Raw genomic sequence first — 6,000 nt, 5'->3', positions numbered from 1 at the left:
ATATGGTGAGAAGTATGAGTCTAGTTTCATTCTCCTACATATGAATATCCAGTTTTCCTAGCACCATTTGCAGAAGAGGCATTCTCTTCCCCAGTGTGTAGACTTGGTACCTTTGTCAAAGATCAGATTTAGCCTGAGCATTAAAAAAAAAAAAAACCTAAATAAAGAGCTCTAAGTAATAGAACATGAGATACAGGGAGGCATGGTGGCTTGAGTATCAGACATAAAAAAATCTGAGTTGTGATTGGTCAATAAGATGACTGACTAAAGGTACCTAGAACCTGTGCCTATCACAAAGAAAGATCAAAACAATAAATAGAATGTCTAAAAGAAAACACTGGAATTCAACAAAGAACTGAAAAAGACCCCCTGAGGCATGATGACTTGGGATGGCAGCATAGAAAGAGAAGTGAAGGGCCTGGTTGGAATCAGTTCAGAGCCAGGAAGGACTCCTTACTGCAGGGAAAATGTGAGCAGAAAATCCCCAGCAGTCAACATTCTCACCATGGATTCATGTAATACCAGCTATAAGAGAGATCCATAGCCCTTGCAAATGCTGAGCCCAGTACAGAGAGCTACCTGGAGTTCACATGACTACATTATTCTACAGAGGGGATTCACACCGAGTCACCCATACCCAAAAGGCTGCTGCAGCTTGTCACTATTTTGGGATAGAAACCAACAACAGATTGCATCCTATCCTGGGGCCCAATAGCTCCAGCATCTCCACATCCCTGGGGCTCTTGACATCTTACCACATTCACCCAGAGGGCTATAGCATCATAACATCAGCTGTACCCAGTGTGACAGCCATGATGCCAGCACCTAAACACATAGTGACCTGCATTCTGGGGAAGATGTCACCCAGCACAGTGGGGAGGCCACACCCCAAACATAGGGAGCTGATGTTCCCACTCTTCAGAGCCTGAGAGCTGACTTCTTGTGCCCCTTTGCTGTCACTACCAGTGATGCTGCCCACTATAGCGGAGAAGCCACCAAGTGCTTCAGCACCCCTCCTGGGAACTAAAAGACTAACCACAGCCCCTGCAACCTAGCTCACTCCAGCAGAGGAGCCACAAAGTGCCCTCGCACCCCTCCCAGAGGCCCAAAATGCAGTCCATCCAGAGCTGTGGGTTAGAAATCAACTTACCCCCCACTCTTGACTCCTCTAGCCAAACAAGCTTCCTCATGACTGCATGAACCTTCCAGGGCCTAAAAACTGTCCTGCCTGGTAGCCCTTGCTCCCAGTGAAGCTGCATCATGGTCTTCACAAACACCTACACCCTAGGCCATCCAGGCACTTACAGATACCTTTGACACTGAGTTTAGGCAAGAAAATCAAACAGAGACTACACTACTGTGCTCACCCAGAATCAAAGCCAAAGTACCCTACTCAACTGATACTATAAGACACATTTACAGGAAGAAATGTGTCCCTACAGTAGCTACTCCATAAAATTTAAAAAACCAACTGATCCATCAGATGTGCACACATCTACTTAGGGATACAAGAAACATAAAATAGTTCGGAAACATGACACTCCCAAAGGAACACAACAATTCTCCATTACAGATCTCAAAGAAAAGGAAATCTATGAAATGTCTGAAAAAGAAGTCAAAATAATGATCTTAAGAAAACTCAGCAAGATACAAGTGAATATAAAAAGGAAGTTCAACTAAATTAGGAAAACAATTCATGATCTGAATGAGAAATTCAACAGATAGATATCATAAAAAAGAACAAAACAGAAATCTTGGAACTGAAGAATTCATTGAATGAAATAATGAACACACCTTAGAACTTCAATAATAGACTAGATTAAGCAGAAAAAAGAACTTCTGAACTTGAAGGCAGCTCTTTTGAAATAACTACATTGGACAAGAAAAGAAAAAGGAATAAAAAGAGTAAAGGAAGCCCATAAGATTTATGAGACAACATTAAGCAAACACATATTCAAATTATGGGTGTTCAAGAAGGAGAAGAGAAGGAAAAAGTCATAAAAAACCTACTAAATAAAATAATAGCTGAAAACTTTTTAAGTGTGGGAGGGATAAAAACATCCAGATCCAGAAAGCTCAAATGTTCCCAAATAGATTCAATCCCAAAAGGTCCTATCTTAGGCACATTATAATCAAACTATCAAAAGTCAAGGGCAAAGAGAGATTTTTAAAACAGCAAAAGAATAATGTCAAGGCACATAAAAGGGAATTTCTATCAGAATAACAACAGACTTTTCAGCAGAAAGTTTACAAGGCAGGAGAGAATGAGACATTATTTTCAAAGTGCTGAAAGAAAAAACCCAAAAAACAAAACCCAAAACTGCCAGCCAAGAATGCTATTCCCAACAAAGCTATACTTCAGAAATGGAGAAATAGTGTCTTTCCCAGACAAGCAAAAACTGAGGGAATTCATCACCACCAGACTGGCACTACAAGAAATGCTTAAGGGGTTCCTACATCTGGAAGTGAAAGGATGGTAACTACCTTCATGAAAACACACAAAAGAATATAACTCACAGGTAGAGCAGATACACAAATGAGAAAGAGAAAAGAATCATACCTTATCACTATAGACAATTACCAAACTACAAAGAAAAACAATAAAAGAGGAAGAAAAAAACAAAGGATAAACAAAACAACCAGACAACAATTAACAAAATGATAGGAACAAGTCTACATCTTTTGATAACAACCTTGAATGTAAATGGATTAAATTCCCAAATAAAAATACATATACTAATTGAATGGTTAAAAAAACAAGTCCAAACTATATGCTGCCTACAGATATCTCCCTTTACCTGTAAAGAAACACAAGACTAAAAGTGAAGGTATGAAAAATGATATCCCATGCAAATAAAAACCCAAAATAAGTAGGAATAGCTATACTTAGATAAAATAGACTTTAAATTGATATATAAGAAGAGAAAGAGAAATCAGGAGCACACACAAAGTCCTAGACAGGAGCCATGGGCAGTCCCCACTACCAGGAAGAAGGCAGAAGCATGCACAGGGTGCTAGGCAGGAGCTGTGGGCAGTCCCTACTGCCCAGAAGAAGGCAGGAGCATGCATGGGGTCCTAGGCAGGAGAATGCTGAAAACAACACTTCCAAGAGGGTGGCCCACCACAGCCACAACTATGGTCATGGCCACCACAAAAGAGGCTTGCTGCCAGAGCAGCAGCTACAGTCACTATGCAGGTGGCATGCCAGCCACTCAACTGCATTGAAACAAGAAGCATCAACAGTGGAGACTAGAAAAAGAAGAGAAAATCTCTCTCCTTAAGGAGAGTACTTAAGAGTAGTAGAAGAAGCAACTGGTGAGTTTCAAGATGGCGGCGTCTGCGGCGGCTGGCGCGGAGTAGCTGAGGTGGAAAAGGCGGCCACTGGGCCTCAGGCAGCGGGGAAACTTGTGGACCTTCCTCTTGCCATCTCTTAAGGGAGGACTGCTGCTGCTGGCCGGTCGTGGGGGGCGACCACCACTTTGCCCCCAGCAGGAGAGGCTGCCTCATTTACAGGCAACAGCTTTGAAGTGTGGAGCAGGAAAAGAACTGTTTCTTAGCTGCAAAAGCAAGTCTCGAAACAGGGAACACGGCGCCAGGGTTGCTGTGGATGCAGCCAGGATCCCGGAGGCCGGGGCCGTGCTGAAGGCGGCCAGCTGCCCTATTCAGGATTCGAGGTTTCAGGCCGGCATTAAAGAAGATTCCTGGGAGCGCCCGAGCCGCGCCGTGACTGAACAGCCCGAGGCGGCAGCGCCGAGAACACGGAAGGCAACAAACCAGAGACAGAGCGAGTGCCCGACCTGGCACAGCACTGTGAGTGACTCCCTGGTCCAGCTCTGTTCGGGGGGCGGATGCCCACCTGGCTCCCGCCTGCATCACCAGGCCACTCACCGCCCCGGTGCTGCCTCCATTTTCCCAGGTGCGGGCAGCTCCGCCCTGCTCAGCCATCACTGAGCCCTCCCACTTGCTTGGCCTGGCGCAGGGCTTTCCGGAGCCTGCGGACCGGCCTCCTCTCCCACTCCCTCCCCAGATCTCTGGCGGGGCTGGTGGCGTGGGGCATCCCCGGCCAGTGTTGGGAGGGCAAGGAAGTACGGGTGGGCCGACTATCACTCCACCACACCCTGGACTCCGGCCCCCGGTAAGCTTCCTGTTACTGGGAGGCAGATACCATCTCTGTGGCCACCAGTTTGGAAAAAAGCCTAACGAATTTCTGGTTGGGAATAGTGTGGTAGGAGAGTTCCCAGGTCCACTTGAACCTGCCGGAGAGCAGGCTGCAAGCGGGCGCTAGGCTCGGTTTATACCGGGGGGATACAAAGGTGAACAAGACCCGAGAAAGATCTACACAGTGCTACAAAGGCACCCAGAGTGACCGGTCGTCTGTGCCTAGCAGAAACCTGGTAGACTTCCTGGGCGAGGCGGTGCCGAGCAGGGTCTTGAAGGCCCAGCTGATAGACGAGGGGTGCAGAAGACACGCCCCAGCCCAGCACAGTGCGCACAGAGGGGGGAGACGTGCGGCCAGGGAGGCGGAGACTCGACAGAAACCACACACCCGGTGGGGTTGCCACTGCACGATCTAACAGCCTGGGCCAGAGCACACGGAACGGGGAGAAGTCCTGCACAGGAAGTGAAAGCTCAACAGAGATCACACACCCTGTGGTACGTGATCCACCAGCCCAGCAGAGTCCAAGCTGACCAGAAAGGTGGCTCCCCGGAGAAGCCCAAGACCCGAGGCAACCACACACAGAAGGCACTAGAGGCCAACTGAGCAGTCACGGAGGGAGCCATACCAAATTGGCAACCACAGCAACATCCTAGTTAGTCATTAGTCTCAAACCGGTGGTCTGTGCAACCCCCTGCCACAATGAATAAACACCAAAAAAAAGATACCAGAAATACAAAAAATCAAGAAAGTACACCACCAAAAGTTAATAAATCTCAAACTCTAGATCCTATAGAACAAGAAGCCCTTGAAATGACTGACAAGGAATTTCGAGTGATAATTCTAAGGAAACTGAATGAGATACAAGAAAACTCAGCTAGACATCATGAGGAAATGAGGAAAAGTATACAGGATCTGAAAGAGGAAATGTACAAGGAAATCAATGTCCTGAAAAAGAATGTTGCAGAACTTGCTGAACTGAAGAAGTTATTCAGCGAAATAAAAAACACAACGGAGAGTTTAACCAGCAGGCTTGTCGAAGTTGAAGAGAGAACCTCTGAACTTGAAGATGGGCTGTTTGAAATAACACAAGCAGACAAAAAGAAAGAAATAAGAATCAAGGACATGGAAGAAAATCTGAGAGAGATATCAGACAACCTCAAGCGCTCAAATATCCGAGTCATGGGTATTCCAGAAGGGGAGGAAAATGGAGAGTCCATTGAAAACATATTCAACAAAATAGTGGCAGAAAACTTCCCAGGTATAGGAAAAATCACAGATCTTCAGATCCAGGAAGCTCAACGATCTCCAAACGTATTCAACCCAAAAAGGCCTTCTCCAAGACATGTCATAGTCAAATTGGCAAAACTCAGAGACAAAGAGAGAATCTTAAAAGCTGCAAGAGAGAAGTGTCAAATCACCTATAAGGGAGCCCCAATCAGATTAACATCAGACTTTTCATCACAAAACCTAAAAGCTAGAAAGGAATGGGATGATATTTTCAAAATACTAAAAGACAAAGATTGCCAGCCAAGAATACTCTACCCTGCAAGGCTATCCTTCCGAAATGAGGGGCAAATAGTATATTTCTCAGACAAACAAAAACTGCGGGAGTTCACTACCACACGACCACCCTTACAAGAATTCCTCAAGGGAGTACTGGGTTTGGTTCCTGAAAAATAACTACCACTGCCATAAAAACCCAAGAAAAATCTAAACCTGCTAGTATAATAAAAATGGCATTCATGAAGAGAAAACAAGCTAACAAAAACACTATCTACAACCTAAGGAACCACCAAACAAAGAAAGCAAACAGTAAATCAGAAAGCAAGGAACAAAAGAAA

Source organism: Cynocephalus volans, chromosome 7 (assembly GCF_027409185.1).
Source record: "Cynocephalus volans isolate mCynVol1 chromosome 7, mCynVol1.pri, whole genome shotgun sequence".
NCBI classification, from domain to species: Eukaryota; Metazoa; Chordata; class Mammalia; order Dermoptera; family Cynocephalidae; genus Cynocephalus; species Cynocephalus volans.
This window is presented reverse-complemented; position numbering follows the sequence as displayed.